This window comes from Phocoena sinus, chromosome 19 (genome assembly GCF_008692025.1).
Source record: "Phocoena sinus isolate mPhoSin1 chromosome 19, mPhoSin1.pri, whole genome shotgun sequence".
In the NCBI taxonomy this organism is placed as follows: domain Eukaryota; kingdom Metazoa; phylum Chordata; class Mammalia; order Artiodactyla; family Phocoenidae; genus Phocoena; species Phocoena sinus.
In genome coordinates, this window is record NC_045781.1 from 56,930,833 (window position 1) to 56,948,201 (window position 17,369).

The following is a 17,369-nucleotide window of genomic DNA, read 5'->3' on the forward strand; positions in this document are numbered from 1 at the left end:
GAACCCCAAGCCTGTCTTCCCCAGCGGCATTCCTGCCCCGGCATTCAAAGGCATCCTGTGCATGGCTCGGCTCTGCGGGTGGCTGGGTCAGACCCAGCCCTGGACACAGTTACGATCTGAAACCTCAGCATTCGGGGGAAATCAACACACCCGGCTAATTAATGATGGGAAGGCGGCTAGGGAGGCTCTGAGAGTTCCCTGGGTTTGATCTTGTCTGGGCTCCCTAAAAGGGCTTTGGAAAACCGGGATGGCTCCAACATGACGGCTCACCTTCCCTTTATGCAGCACAAAGTTTAGGACCCTGACGTTGGGACCCCTGGACGTGTGCGAGTGTTTTTACTGAATCCTGGGGGAAGCCTTGGTCTCCGTTTTCAGGAGAAGAAATGGCTGGGCCCGAGGTCACACCGGGATGTCCGCACTGCCGTGACAGGCATGCTGGTTGGCTGCGGTTACAGATGTGGTGTGTGTGTGCATGGGGGGGGGGGGGGGGGACGAGTCCATGTGTGTGTGTGCTTGTGAGACAGGCATGTATAATTATGCCCCATGAGGAAGGTGACAGACCCACACTCTCGTTCTCTCCCTGAGGTTATCAATGGTCATTTTTCCTTTTAAAAATTTCTTCTCACTGAACAGCTTCTGTTTCCTTCCCATTGCTGCTTGTGTTACTGTGGTAAAATACACATAACAAGATGTGCCTTTTGACCATTTAAAGGTGTACAGTTCAGTGGCGTTAAGTACATTCACAACTGTGAGTGCCCATCACCTTGGTCCAGAACCCAAGCAATTTCATCACCTGAAAAGACCCTGTGCTCGTTGCTGTCACTGCCCACCCCCAGCCCTGACACCCACACTTCTGCTCCTTCTGGTGCCACGGCACACGTCCCTAGGCTGAGAGACCGGGGCGGGGGGAAGGCCTAAGGGAGCAGGTGTCCCTCTTTTACTTTTCTTTTAAATGTATTAATTTATTGATTTTTGGCTGCGCCGGGTCCTTGCTGCCGTGCGCAGGCTTTCTCTGGTTGCGGCGAGCAGGGGCTACTCTTCGTTGCAGTGCGCGGGCTTCTCATGGCAGTGGCTTCTCGTCGCGGAGCATGGGCTCTAGGCGCGCGGCCGGGCTTCAGTAGTTGTGGCTCGCGGGCTCTAGAGCTCAGGCTCAGTAGGTGTGGCGCACGGGCTTAGTTGCTCCGGCAGCATGTGGGATCGTCCCGGACCAGGGCTCGAACCCGTGTCCCTGCATTGGCAGGCGGATTCTTAACCACTGCGCCGCCAGGGAGGCCCCGGAGGTATGTCTCTTCCTTGTCACTCTCCACTGTGGCTCACTGTGTAAGTGGCCAAACTTATCTGATTGGGCAGATTAGGGCCAGGTACACACCAAAGGGTCCGGCACCTGTTGGGACCCAGGGCCGTGTTTTCTGTAAGAAGTCATGCTTAGCTGCTTAATCCAGCTCAGACTTCAGGGCAGTCCGGGGTGAGGGGTGTGGTGAACTCACTGAGGCCCACAACATGCTCACAGTGTCACAGGTCAGAGGGCACGGTGTGGGATTTAAACCAATCACCGGCTCGCAATTCTATGGACAATTATCCATGACGCATGTTAAAAGGCCAGCGAGGACAGAACCCAGTCACCACACACGTCCTCCTGTAAGGGCTCATTTCTTACAAATGCACAAACAAATAAAATAAAAAGCCTGTCTCAGGATTTGGGTAAAATTATGAATATGTTTAGTGATACAGATGCAGTAAGAACAGCTTTCAAGGGTACGGGGATGCCTGGTGATTTTAATTAAACGGAGCTAGGTTAGGGAAGAAAGAAAATAGGATGTTTCAAGCACCAAAACCCCCTAAATTCTCATCCCAGGAAGTCAGTGACCCCATGGATGGGCAGTTGGAATAAGGGGTCACTCGGAATGAGAACCTGAGACCGTCTCTATTACAAAGAAAGCAGAGGCGTAAGGGAATACCAATTGGTAACAATTAGAGCCGGATCAGATAGGTGGGGGAAAGTTCAGATCCCCTCTGGGGTATATTTATGTATCCTCTCTAGAGCACAAGGCTCGTTAACCTGGGACTGGCTATCGGCTTCCTCCATCGGTGACCTGATCCAGTGCCCCTGCAAGGAATTTCAACTGTGGATGACTTTCCTCCACATGAGTTGTGAACACATCACAGAGGACAAGTTTCCCCAACTGTGCGAAGCACTGCAGACCCAATGGCCTACGGGGACCAGGCAGGTAGTGTGGCCTAGGGAGGCGGATGGGGGCAGGCGATAAAGAAGAGGGGCGACTTGGCAAACTGAGAGCGCGGGGCTTGCCCAAAGTGGACGCCACAGCTGGGCTCCGGGCTCTTGTTTCCAGATGGGAACACTGGCCTGCTGTGGCCAGATCTACTGGGTTTACCGAGAGCATCAGGCTGTATGGATTTACACATGAGATGTCCTCCTTTTTAAAGCATCGAGGGCCAACGAAATATTCCTGCAGCAGTTGAAGACCCCTGGACTAAAGCCACAGGAAATGACAGTGACTTCGCTGAATGCATCGACCAGAGCCTTCCTCTCCCATAAAGGGGTGGCCTTTGGTGCTGGGCAAAATACAGGTCTGCTCACTGCCTTCTGGCCGGGCCAGGGTGCATCCCAGCCCAGACCTTCGCCCAGTCTGTGCCTCGTGCCAGGAGGCCCTTCTTGCCCCTCTCTAAGTGCAAGTGGAGTATGAAGCCACGAGGTGAGATTCGCTTTATGATTTGCGAAGAGTCTGCCCGTGACTCGACCGTGGAGGTGGTCTCCAGTTCCCCGGCTGGCTGCTCCACCCACCCTAGGCCTTGGAGTTCCAGAACTTGGTCCCGTCTCCAAGGCAGCTTTATTCATTCACTCACAAGAATCGACCAGATGCCTTCATGGTCTCAGCACTGGGCTCTGGTGGCATCGACCTAAAGCTCAGCCTCCAGTTCACCCGGCGAGAAGCTGACACCGGTCTGATGCACGAATGGTGGATCCATTCGAATCTCTGGCAGGGTCTCAGCCCCTGTGTATTTATAAAGCTCCCACCGAGATGGATGCTCGTCTAAGCCTGAGCGCTTTCTATGAAATCTTCTTATCCAACGAGCACCTCTCCCTCAAAATGTCCCAAACCTGTTTCTGTTCATTTGATACGTGGGACCACAAAAAAACAAGGGTACATTAGAGATGGCCCCGTAAGGTCAGGGACCACATTTCAGCACCTCCGATAGCATGTTATTCAAGAAAGGGCTGTGACGATGGATGTCTCCACTTTCGAAATGACCAGGTTTATCAGCGTGAAGCTCTCGTTAGGAGACAATCATCAGTCACCTGGTTTAATAAGCCAACAGCACGTGCCTCTAGAGAGGTTCAAACTTGAAACCCACATGAATCTAAAAGACGCAGAACTACGGTGGGGTCCAATAGCCCTGGAATACGGAGCAGAGCTCACCGGAGCCGTCACCTCTGCCCTGGGATGGAAACACGTCCCACTGGGTTCAGCTCCAGCAACTTCTTGCTGTGCAGTGGGTGTGATACAATTCACATGAGCAAACAAAGCAGCCCAGGTAACAGGACCGGCCTCGGCCTCAGCGTTCAGATGTTAATCCATCTAAGCCCCTGCAGTCGATAACCATGACATTCTGGAAACCGGACACCGTGACTCATTACAGAGCACTGGCTTGTGCCCTGAACTCTCCCCAGTCCCCGGGTTCAAATCCCAGAGGCCGACTTTAGTCCTACATTTTTTTTTTTTATCTTTTCGGTGGGACATAGTGCAACCTCCACTTCGTCTGAAACCCTTGGGGCAGGGTCACCTTTCAGCAAAACAGAGGCCCCCTGCACATGGTCAGTGTTTACTTTTCAGTTGTCATCCCCAGTTTACGTTGCAGAACTTGATCTTCAAGCGAGTAACAAACAGCTACTGAAATCTGCCAGGACTTTTTTGTTTTGCAGGCAGAACAGCCAGTACACCAATCCCGGTAGGAAAGAGTGGGGTGTCCACTGCAGAGTAACGAGCTTTTGAAAGACAAATCGCACACCTCCTTGGGCACATAACATGAAAACAAATGAGCCCGGAACAATAACACGCCGTCCTTTGGCTGTGGCAGTGATGCGTCTACGTGGAGGGCTTTCCAGGAGCGCCTCACAGGTACTTCACATAAAGTGCATCTGGTTGGTCCCCTTGGCCTTATCTTTTCCCTGCCAACTTCCAAAGCTGGAGCGAGCCCTGTCCCACAGGGTAAAGTTTCCAGGGTGACAGATGCGAAGAGCAAATCGACTTGAGGTCAAAGGCAAAAAGAAAACAGTCTCTCATCTGATTAATGGTTTGAATTTAATTAGTGGGGAAAAGCGCAAATCATACAGTTTGTGACTTGGTCAAGCCCCAGCTCCCTTCCTGCAAAATTGCTAAACAGAAAAAGGGTCGGTTGGGCTGAAGGCTGACCCTTCCGAGATGCCTGCCGCTTCGCGCTGGTTTAATACGAGTTAAGTGCGAGTGGGCGGGTTGGTGATGTTCCAAGCCAACGGTGAAAAGGTGGTTTCCAAGGTTGTAAATGTGAAGGCTTTGGCAAATGAAATAAAATTTTGAAAATATGGCGGCAGCACCATCCCATCTTCTAACCTGCCACCCTGTGAAATGTGAGTGGCTTGGTTTTCGAGTTTCTAAGAAGTCTGGATTTAGAGCCATAAAGGATTAAAGCAGGTTGGGAGGGTGCCTTTCCAGGATTAAGTTCAGTTACTTGAAATAACCCTTGCATTTGCTCATGCGTTCACTCCACGAGTATCTGTTGCTACTGGTGCCGGAAGCGGGCTGGGTGCCAGGGATAGGGATTTAGACAGGGTCCTCCTGAGAAGGAACTGGGGGCCAAGGAGCCAAGGGACTCAGCTAAGACCACACAGCAAAGCCGGGCGGCGTCTCCAGGGCCCAGCCACCGCCCTCACTATCATACAGGGGTCCCCAGTGGCACCCCACTTACAGAAACCAAAGAAGTCTGCACTCCTAAGAAGGGGAAATGGGAGAACGCATACTCGTATTTAAAAAGAGCTCTATTTCAGAGTCACTTCTACCCTGGATGCACCTTAGAATTAAGCTGGAGATCATTACAGAAAGTAAAGAAGGAAAGAGACTCCGACCCCTCCCAGACCGGCCCGGCCAGGATGGCTTAGAGGGGGCACTTGGGCACCAGCCCCTCTCAGAGCTCTCAGGGAGCCTGGGTGAAGAGGCCACCCATGGCTCAGGGAGCTTCAACACAGGGCTGCTCTGGGTGAAGGCCAAGCTAGTCCATCACCATGGTGTCCGGGTACCGTGTTCAGCGGCCTCCTCCCTGGGGGAGAGCATGGAATCTCTTGTTGTCCAGGTCTGCAAGTAGAGCCCTGAGTCACCCCACACCCCCGTCCCTCCGCTCCACCCCCAGTCCTGTCCATCCCGACCTCCTAATCCTGTCTCCACTCTCTCCACCCGCTCTTCCCCCAGCTCCCCACCCCAAAGCCTGACCTGGGCTTCCAGGCTTGAGTGAGAATGATGTTTTGCTATTCTTCCAAGATCAGTCTCATTATTGTATTTCCACTTGTCTTACGTCTTACTGATCCCAACATCCCCTTGGGTCCCTCCGGTTTGGGTTTTCATTTCCTAATTATTTTAAATCCTAGGACTTTTCCTCCATTCTGAAATGGATAGCACAAAGGCATAACAGCTCCAGCTTGGGGATTCTATGTCTGATGTTGGAGAAACAGAGTCTTCATCCTTTACCCTTGTGAATTATTCACAGAGGGACCAATGCCTTCCTGTGCACTCTAGATGAGCTTCTGTATACACACTTCCCATCCTTAATCATGTCTTCAAACAAAAAGGTGTAGCAAAAGGCTCAAAAAATCCTCAGTAAATATCTGATTAGTGAATGAATGAAGGAATGAATGAACTGCAGAGAGCCCAGATTCTTAGGGCAGACGGACCTGGGTTTGAATCCTGCTTAAGCCACTTATTAACTGGTGACCTAAGGCAAGTTACTTAATAGCTCTGAGCCTCGGATAAGGAAGCACAGCCTCAGAGGGTGCCAGTGAAGATTAAATTAGAGAATCTTTGTGAAGACCCAGCAGAGTGTCTGGCATGAAAGAAACAACTAAGTAGATGAGCTGAAAACAACAGCAAGGAATAATGTTGTACAATCATTCGGAGGTGAAGATGCCAAGCAGTGTTTGTTCAACTGTCGAGTTAAACCAAGCTTTTTTATTTTTTAAAAAAGTTGGAAGACCGTCCCTACCCTGGCCCTGTTTCTGGCGAGAAACTTGCTTTCCAAGAACTGAGAGTAGCTCCATGGTTTGGTATGAACATGGTTTAAATAACAGTACTATCATCTTTATGCCTTAAAAGGATCATATTTCACATACGGTTCTACAACTTCCTTTTTCATTAACTATACATTTCATTCACGACATATTATTCACAGCACATCAATTTACAAAGATATCTCATTTTTAGATGTTTCCATAATACTTCACCACATGAACATTCCATAATGTTCTTGTCTCACCCCCTATTAATGCACTTCGGACTACTGCTAATTTTTTATAATTCGAAGTTTGATGTATATCCTTGGACACAGACCTTCATACTCTTTTTTAAGGGGTCAGCTGCTGGGAATGGAATTTCTAGATAAGTTTGATAAATGGATAAATAACAATTTGATACAAAGGGCCTAACTGGCTTCTCCAAAACGCATACCAGCCATGTTTGAGAGGACTTGCTTCCTGGCATTCTGACCAACTTGGAACATTTTGGCATTTTTAAAATCTTGGACAATCTGGCAGACAAAAATAAGGTCTCGTTTTAAAATGTGTGCCTGAATTTGACTGCTAATAACGTTGGGCATATTTTACATGTAAATTAGCCAAAAACAACATACGGTACTTTTGGGAAATGTCTGTTTATGCCCTGTCCTTTGCCCATTTTTCTATTTTAGTTGTTTATATGTTTCATACTGATACATAGATGTTATTTTATAATATGAATCTTAATCATATGTCTGCCATATGCATTGCAAATTTCCAGGTAATGGTCTACCTTTCAATCTTTTACTACAAATTTCTGTAAACCATATTGTATATCATTCTGCCTTATTTCACGCAGACCACTGCACATAATCTAACTTCTTATTGGTCACCATAACCTGCCTCTCTCCAAGCGCCCCTCAAGTCTGTACAACTGTTTGCCCTCTCATTAAATGGCCTCAGATCGCCATACACTGAGGAGCACTTTTCTCTATTTTGGTTTCCCCCTTAGTGATCCACTGGATCCACATGTATTCCTTGTTATTAATGTATTAAAAATTATGATATTCTCCCTCGATTTCCTTAATGCATTTTTCTCTAGCAGCTACAGCCGGGGAATCAGACAAACAAGGCTGTAAGAACTAAAACTGTGTCTGAGGTAGGAGTCATTAGGTCATACATGAGAACCCTAGGTGCTCTCCTACCAATAAAATGCATGAACTCTACAGCATCACTTGAGTTCTCAGAGTCATTTTGTATTTTCTCGCTCATTCTTGGTTCTTTTTCAGCTAGTTAAGAGTGCCTGATATTTGAAACCCCAGTTCCTATACGCCAGAGACCCTTACACAGAAGCCAGTGCCAGTGCCATCCTTGTTGACCGATCGACTCTCGGACCCAAGATGTAACCCAGTCCACCTCCTCCCTCTCCAGGGCTTGAAACTCTTCAACAACACCCTCAACCACTTTCTGAACAACTCCCATGGTGGACAGACGCACCAATTATTTAATCAGGGTGTTCCATTTTGGACAGCTCTCATCATTCCAAGCGGTATCGACATATGGAAACTAATTCCCCAGAACTTGCATCCCATAGTCCGACATCTGCTCTCTGGTTGGCCTAACTCTACCACGTGTCTTTTTCACAATAAGACCAATGGTTGCTCTGCGGTCTGCACAGATCTCCCTGGGTGGGCCTGAATCCCCGCACCAAAACCAACCTTTTCCTTCCCCGGGATAAACACCGGGCTTTCCAAGTCCCGCGTGGGGGTGTGGAGTCATACAAATGGAGCTGCCCTGAGCTCAGAGGTGGCGCCAGAGCCGAAGAGTGCCAACGCCGATGAGGTCAGCGCTATTCCAATCCCCTTAACCTCCCCCAAACACTGCGAGAAGCCTGCCCACCAGGCAGGGTGCATATTCAATGTCAGCCGAGAAGGGCTCTAAACCAAGGCAGGTTAGGTATTTAAGCTTTTCCTAAACCTTGGCTGCTGCTTTGGACGCCGGCAATTGGCTCTCGTTTCCTTCAGAGGGCTCCCGATTGTTTTGGCAGCGTCCCTGACTGCGTCTCCAACACCAATTCTTCCCCCACAGATCCCCCAAAAGGCAAGAGATATGCACAAAGCAGGTAGTCGTTTCCGTTCAACGGTCTGGTCGCTCAGAAATGAGAACCTGGGCCTGTTCCCCTTGAGGCACAGCACCTGCCCCAGCCGCCATGGGGGTGCCCCTGGAGGTGGGTCCTTGATGGCCCAGGAGGCAAAGGGGCTGGCCCACGTAATGCTGCGGCAAAGGGCAGCTCAACGCAGGGGTACTGAGCCTCAACCCTGCGCAGGACAGAGCAGCTCAGAGGAGGATGAAGACCACATCACTGAACAGGTCACTTGGTTGGCCAAACCCAAGGACCACCCTTTCTACAGGTAAGGAAAAAAAAGTGCTAAATACCTGTAGTCTCGGGCAGGAAGAGAAATACATGGAGCTTTCCTCCCAGACTTTCGGTATTTTCTCATCCGAAAATACCGAAATCCAAAGGGGTGGATTGGACCACAAGATCCTGAAAGCTCCTATTAAATCTAACGCTCTTTGAGTCAAGTTGGTTACTTGGAGGAATGGGCACCAAACCACATCTACTGCCCTCACTTTCCAGGACAGTTTGTGAAGAAGATGTGCACACAAGTCAGCACTGACGGCGCTGGGGTGTTCACCGGACCCTCACGGGTCTGTCTCCATTGCTGCCATCACTGTTACCGTCATCGTCATCACCACCGTCACCTAGGGCTCTGGCATGTTTAGCTGGAACGAACGTTCGGGAGTTCGTGGCCGTCCTAGAGACGACACGCTGGGAACATAAAAGTTGTGTTTTATGTTGCCTATTTTGGTTTTCATCTTGACAACACCCCTTTGCATCAAATTCCTCGTCCCTTCTCCATCAGCACATGGGTGCATATGCACACAGTTTACAAACGGTGTGGGGAATGGGATAGAGCAAGGTGTCAATTTGATCACTGAGTGGGGGGATTCCGTAAGCGAGATGCCATAGGTGAACAACAGAGTACAGTCGAGGAAGCAGACAAGCTGAGGCGAGGGTCTGAGGAGCCAGTGACTTTCCTGCACTCTAGCAGGCAAGGGGGAGGACCGCGATTTCTCCCTCTGTTTTCTAAGCCAATGTGATACACTTTGACAGAATCATGTACATAATGTCTTAGATCTCTCTCCACTTCTTGCTCCTCCACACAAAAACCTTTCAGACCATCATGTAGAACAAGAAAAGGAAGAAGAAAGAGCTTTCACTGTGTGTGCATATATCAAAACGTCAAGCTGTACCCCTAGAACAGTGGTCCCCAACCTTTTCGGCACCAGGGACCAGCTTCATGGAAGACAATTTTTCCACAGACTTGGGGTGGGGTAGGAGACGATTCAGGCGGTAATGCGAGTGACGGGGATCAATGGGGAGCGGCAGATGAAGCTTCGCTCGCTGGCCCGCCGCTCCCCTCCTTCTGTGCAGCCTGGGGTTTGGGGACCCCTGCCCTAGGGGGGTCCAAAATATACAATTTTGATATGTCAAATGATCTCTCAATAAAGCTGTTGCGGTGGGGGGGGGGGGGTAAGAGAGAAGGGTGGTAGCAGAGGGAGAAGCGAATCTCAGAGCATCACGTGTCCACTTCCTTCTACTGAAATCTAGAACAAAAGCATTTTGAAAGAGCACTAAAGATATGTCCGCCGGGTCATGGAGTAAAACCGAAGTCTTGAGCACTGACCGCACTAGAGGTCCACCAGTTCTCAGGGGGACCATATAACTGACTGTCCAAACTGGGGCCCATTTGAAAATGAAAGGAGACATTAGAACCAATTAGTGGGCATTAATTAATTAACAATCAGCTCAACTTAACTGTCCCGGCCCAATGGGGACTTATGTCGTCCTACAAATATGAGACCTTGGGCTCAGCTGATCTATAACTCATTTTTACCAAAGGATAAGTGAGAAAAATAAGGACAATGTAAGTATGTAGAGATGTGTCTACCATCATCCACTACCCCTTCTTGAGACGGTCCATCCTTCACCTGTGATGCTGTTCTCCCCACCTTGTGTGTGTGTGTTAAAATGTTCTTTTTAAAATAAATGGGGACTTCCCTGGTGGCGCAGTGGTTGAGAATCCGCCTGCCAATGCAGGGGACATGGGTTCGTGCCCCGGTCCGGGAGGATCCCACGTGCCACGGAGCAACTAAGCCCGTGCGCCACAACCACTGAGCCTGCGCCCTAGAGCCCGTGAGCCACTACTGAGCCTGCGTGCCACAACTACTGAAGCCCGCACACCTAGAGCCTGTGCTCCGCGACAGGAGAAGCCACCGCAATGAGAAGCCAGCGCACCACAACAAAGAGTAGCCCCCACTCGCTGCAACTACAGAAAGCCCGTGTTCAGCAATGAAGACCCAACACAGCCAAATAAATTAATTAAAAATAAATTAAAAATAGAAATAATAAAAAATAAAATAAATGAATTTGTTCTAAGGGTAGATAACAGGGATATGTTATTTCTGTTGATCTGTTTGTTTGCTTGTTATTTTTCAAGTACTTAATTGACACAGTAAAAGTTGGTGAGCCTATGTCAATCCACCCAATATTTAAAACATTTCCCAAATTGTTTGAATCCCCCAATCTGGGACTACTTATGTGCATCTCTCCCGCTGACTAGGGAAAGTCTGGGTTTCAGCCTGTTGGCTGCCCGACACCCACACAGTGCTCAGACACCCCCATTCCTCCAGTTGTGCGGCATTGTTATTTCCTAAATATTATTGCCTATTATTCGTTTTTAACTTGGACCCCCTTCCCCGCGAATCATCAGAGGGGGTGAGGTCCCTTGAGTCCCAGAAGGGCAGCGCCCGCACCCCACAACGTTCGCCCATTCCCAGCCCTCCCCCACCCAGGAGCCGCGGCTCCCCCAGCATCACAGATACTGGAATTTGCCTCAGAACCATCTGGCCTGCATCGCCATGCAAACGACACCCCCACCGAGGGAGCCCAAGGCCAGGTTGCTATCTCAAGACCCCATGTTGGTTTGTTGTTATTTTTAAAGACAGCTCATTCAGCCGCGGCAGGGAACTAATTTCTTTTCAGCAGGGCCACAGCACCCATCCTGAAGTCAGGGCAGCCGGACAGAGATGGAGGAGCTGGGGGCGGGGGGGAACTCGTATTAGCACAATTCCTAGGATCAAAGTCCTTTGTGACCTGAAAGATCTCCGGCTGTTAGATTATAAATTGCGGTTTAATTAGAGCCTTGTCAATCAACCCTTATCCCGGCCTTGGTTTGGGCAAATGGTTCTTAGTTTGGCAAGTCATTAATTAAGAGTTCGGAGAACACACGCTCAGGTTTTTGTGTCAAGCAGAGAAGCAGATGTGGGTGGTTTTCACTCTTCTAGAACTTCTTTTGTTCTCATTTTAGAGAGTAGAGATGCATTCCATTGGCTTCAGAAAGATAACCAGAGATGTTACAAGGGAGGTTTACAAGTCTTGAAGCATCTATATCTTGTTAATTCAGGGGCAAAGGCGAAGGCACAACTCTGTCTAGAGGTTAAAGTCTGAGGTCTGTGTTAACCGCTACCTGACTCTCGGTTCTGACTGTGGTACCAAGCAGCCTCGGGCAAGCTACTGAGAGTCAGCACTGAGCTTCACTCCTCCCATCTCCAAGGTGAGAGCAGTGATAGTAGCTAACTTGTCATTAATATTACTCTTTCATTCAGCTATTATTTATCGTCATCTACTAGGTCACAGGCACTGGGCTACGTTCTGGGAGTCCCACTGTCAACAAAGCAAACAAAGCCCTTGCGCGGTTTACATTCCGAGCGGGAGAGTGAGGGAGGCTACAGCACGCCAATAAGCAAATAAAGGTACCACGTAATGCCCCGTAAGGCTAAGTGCCAAGAAGAAAAATGGAAGAGAGTGCAGGGAGAAAAATCAGAGGGAGGTGTTAATGCACGTTGAGGGCTTAGGATGGGGCCTGGCACATAATAAGCGGTCCAGTTACGGCTATGATGATAGTGATGCTGACGGTGACGACGACGGCGGTGAGGATGGTGATGGCGAGAAGCTTGGTGAGAGCGATGATGATGAGGATAGCAGTGGTGTCAGTGACGATGACAGTGAGTCCTGAAATTGTTGGCACACCAGATCCCTTCCTTCATCTCTTTCCATCCTTGGAAACAACACTTCAACCATCCTAACTGGAGTGAAAGGATGCCAAAACCATGCCCACTTTTTCTTTCTTCAAGTTCAACACTGCTCCTTAGATTTGGCCAAAGGTTTTGGAGCAAGTGTTCAGCTAGAGCTTCATGAAAAAGCAACACACATGCACGGCCCAAAAAAAGCATCCAGACTGGGAAAGAAAAGCGTTCCTTGTATTTTCCACTTGGCAACGAGCTCATCTTAAATCAGAACAGGACTGATTCCTCGTAGATAGGAACTCTTAGAACCAGCTCTCCTACTGCCCTGAGCCGCACGTGGCTGAGTGCCCCTCAGCTACACCTAGGCCTTTTATTAGATTCTGGGAGGAAAGCTCTTAGGCCAGGCTGTTCCATTACTAATTTAGCACCGCAAAGGCAAAGCACAGCACGAGGAATGAACTTTGCTTGCCACCCCACCCCCTCCCCAGCCCTTTATGATTAGTGATCATCCCTTGGCAAAATAAGAGCGATGGTCATTTCCCTGTGAGCCTGTGACAGTGACAGAATAGTCCTGTTCCAAGGGCGTTTCTGGCTTCATCCCAAATATGAGGTCATCGTGTTCCTCTAGCTTTGGACAAAATCCACGTATTTGCCACTGAGGCTAGAGCCAGGCTAAGCTGGAGAATGAATCATCCCCATCCATCTCTCTCTCCCCGTCTCCGTGAGTGAAGGCGAGAAGATAGAAGGAGATGACAAATAACACTAAGGGAATCCCAAGCATTGCTGTTTCTGCTCATCCAGACACATTTAGAGGGAAAGCATTTTGTTGTATTAAGGGGCATTCAAACAATACTGTTAACCAGGAAGGATAAAAACAAAGTTCCGTTATCTGGGGATTTTTTCATTGCAGTGAAAACATTTCTAGCTTAAGAAAAAAAAGGAATCCATGGGTTGTTCTGGGATAGTGCAAAGGCTTGACAGGAGAATTCCAGAACCAGGTCTCAGAATGGCTGGGAAGCTGCACAGCTCTAGGGCCCTGGCGGGCAGCCTGTCTCCAGAGACCACCGTCAGAATGAGTGAACGCCAACCATTCTAGCCTTTGGGTCGATGGACATCAGCCCAGGCGGCAGCGGATGGGTGTTTAAGGTGGATTTGCTAATGGACTGGGAGGGTGCCAGGAGGGGCAGATCGAGCTGGAGGCGACCACCGAGGTGTTGGCCTGGCAGGAATGCAGTAAGAGCGGACGTTTCGGGTGGGGGTGGGGGGGGGGGGGGTGGGGGAATCAAGAGTTCAGATTCGAGCATGAGAAATCCCCAAATCCAAGAATCTGAAGGAGTAAATCAGCCGGTGCAGAGAGAATGCTGAGCGTGGTGCCTGGCACCTGGAAACTACTCGAAAATATTCCCCATTTGGCCGCTTCTTGATCACTTACAGCGGGCAGGGCTCTGCCTATCTTTGCGTGATTGTCAGCCTCCTTGCGTTTATCTCCCCGTGAAGGTCCGGGAAATATGAGCTGCGACTCGATGGGGGCCATCCCGGGCGGCTGCGGGGAAGATCAATGTCCTGTTTGAAGGGCGAGTTCCCCAGGGTTCACGCGCCCACGCATCCTGAAACCCGATCACTGCTGTGTCTTTCATGAAGATGGAATCCTTGACAGGTGATTATTTTTGCTCCCCACTGCATATCAAACATGCTAAAGATTAGTCACTTGTTAAGGGCCACCTGTTGACAAGGAAGGCGGAAGGCGGCAGGCAGAGATTCCTGCTGTTCCGGCCGGGATCTGATTATGCGAAGCACCAAGTGCCTTCACCCCTGAAGCCACTGACAGCCAGGGAGCTGGGGCCTGGGGCTCTCTGGAATTTGGGCAAAGACCCGGCGGCTGGCTGGCCTCTTGGCTTAACGAGCTCCTACTGACCCTTCAGGTCTCAGCTGAAATGCCCCTTCCTCCAGGAAGCCACCCTGCCCCAGCCCTGAGGAGCCCCCATTGTGCGTTCTCATGGAGCACCTGGCTTTCCCCCTCCAGCTCTTCCTATATGCAGTGATTTTACTAATCATCTCTTATGATGTGTTCAGCACTTATCTCCCATACAACTGAGCTTCCTGGGGCGGAAGGCCCCAATCTTTGGATTCTTTAACTCCATCCCGGACTGATCAATATTTATCGACTGGCCGTTGGCAGCAATCATGCAGAACGGAATGGGAAAACATGGGTTTATGAGTAAATACAGTACAATCATCACTCTGCACCATTCTGACCTAAGAGATTAAAAACAAACCCCCCAAAATTTGGATGACAGGTATTCACCAGTTCTAAAACCACTGGTTCCAATCTGTGGGCTACAGGGAGGGGCAACGATGTGAATTCATACTGGACCAAGTATTATCTTTACTGAAATGTTTTATGATGAAAATTGAAAGACGTAAGTAGGGGAAAGTGTAATGAGCTCCCATACACCTACCAAACCACATTCATCAGCGTAAGACTTCGCCGTGCTTCCCAGAGTTCATGTCATTTCTTTCTTTTCTTTCCATACTTAAAAACGCATCTTTTAAGAACATAGGCATTTTCTTCCAATAATAGCAAAGGCATCTTGAGAGAAAATACTCTGTCCATACGAACTGGATTACGATTTTTAAAATGCATGCTATTGCAATGACCGATTTTCTAAAACGAAGAGTGTTACAAATTCACAGAAGGCATTTTTGTCAGGCTATATTTTCTTAACTCACAGACATTAAAAGTAACAACAGCTATCCTGAGGAGTCTGGGATATTTTCTGATGTCAAACGTGAAAAGCACGGGAAACTCTGATTTAAAACTTCATTTTAGCCACAACCAGGATTTCTCCCTGGGCCCCCTCCTGTTGGAAGTGGCAAAGGGAACAGATCAGAGAGGCGTGGGGGTCTTTTTCTTTGAGTGGTCTCTGCTCTCCCCATGCCGAGCTGCTCCAGGAGAGGTGGCCTGTGGTGAGCCCGTGGCCCAGAATGCACCCAGGGTGAGGCCAGTCCGGAGTGGACTCGGGTTTCTAAATCGCTTAGGGAGATGGATTCAAATGTCCAGTATGCGGGATACCTAACAGATAACCTGGTTCTCGTCCTAGTCTGCTGTTTGCTAACCGTGTGTCATCGCTGGATCCTCTTAACGCCTGAACTACGGTGCTGGTCCTTTGCAAAATGAGTATAAGAATTCTGACCTCCCTGCCCCGCTTCTCAGGGTCAAAGACCCAAATGAGAATCTAGAGAAGTGTCTGCAAGCTGCTGAGTGCTGCACACATTTTCAAGGGCACGTGATATCCACCTTTGCTCCGGGCTTTGTGAAGGCTCCTGCTTGTCGGGGGCGGGGTGCACCTTGGCGCTTCACCGAGCGTCGCAGCCACTTTGCCCTCTCACTCCTTGTCTTCATCCCAGCCGAGGTGGCCCCCGCCCGAGGAGGCCAGGACATCTGGACCCAATCGATCAGCGGCTTTGCCTACAACACTCCAGACAACTGCCCCAGCGGGTCCTTTCCTCGCCTAAAAGGCCAAATGGCCATCAAACGGTTGATCCCAACCCCCGCCCCAGTGCACACCCCAAAGCTCCATGGCTGCAGGTGCAGGTGGCGACGGCCTCGTCCACAGGGAGCAGGCTGGCCACTGCGACTGTGTGGTCCAGCGCAGCAGTTTCGACCCTGGCTCCTCTCATCCCAGCATCCCCCGGGGAGGTTTCAGAAAGGACCCTCACCCAGGCCTCACCCTGGAGATGCCGGGTTGGACTCTCCGGCATTGGGGTCCAGGCACTGGTGTTTGCTGACAGCACCCAGGTCGTTCTAATGTGCGGCCGGGGCTGAGAACCGGCCGGCTAACCGATCGCTCAGGTCACCACCTTGCCTGTTCCAGCTGCTGAGAAATAAATTAACCAAATCGCTTGTTTGACAAAAATCGTTTTCTAACCAAACAAAATAATAAAAACTTTATCCAGAGCCACATGGAGATTGACCCACAAAGATCAAACAAAACCACCACTGGCCTCCAACCCACAATGGAAGAGATTCCAGTGGGATGAGTGACCGTGACAGCTTGGCTGGTCTTGTCCGTGTGGAGTTCACCTGGTGAAGCTGTCGCTGCTTCAAGAGCCGGAGGTGAGCTTTGTGCCTGAGCTACTTTAACCCCTTGAGGGTTGGCTGTTTCTCTGACAATATCCTGTTCTGTTAGGACCAATACTATTCATTCACTCGTCACTCTGACGGTTGTGGAGGCTTCCCTGCACACCAGCTGTGCTAAGTCACAAGGATATATCGATTAGGATTTGATCACTGTCTTCAGGTGGGGAGGAGTTACGGGAATACAACGATAATTATAGCTGTAATTTATTGTGTTTCCTTTGTGCCAGGCATTCTGCTAAGAGCCTGACATGCATTCTCTTGTCTGATCACTACAGCACCTGCATGAAGTAGGGAGTATTATTATAATCATTCTCTGTAGAGGAATCTGTTGGGTAATTCGCACAAGGTCACACAGCAAACAGTGCTAGAGCTGGCATTTCAGCCCAGCCCATGACTCCAGGTGGATGCTCCCCAGCTCACACACTGCTGCTTCCCACAGTGCAGTCACCAGGACACGGATCCACAGGCATCAGGAGGCTGCCAGTGAATGCAGAGGCTCCACTTCTGGGGCCATAAGAAGGTTTCCCCTCCACGGCAGCTTGTTGATATTGGCTGATTTTCAGCTCTGTTTACGCTGACTCCAGCGTGGTTGGGAGGGAACAGTGGGGCTGATAAGTGTTTGACAACCTGCACCCTGCACGAAGCCCTGATTGGCTGAGTTTGCCAGTTTCCACGGTGTAAACACTCCCACCGCGGCTGATTTGGAACTTCCAATGTGATGTCACTGGACTCAGAGCTGGGAGAGATGCCCACAGTCAGCTCTCACCAGCTGGTGTAAGTGGGCTCCAGCAAACCTGGGAGGACTTCTCTGATTCTCTCCAC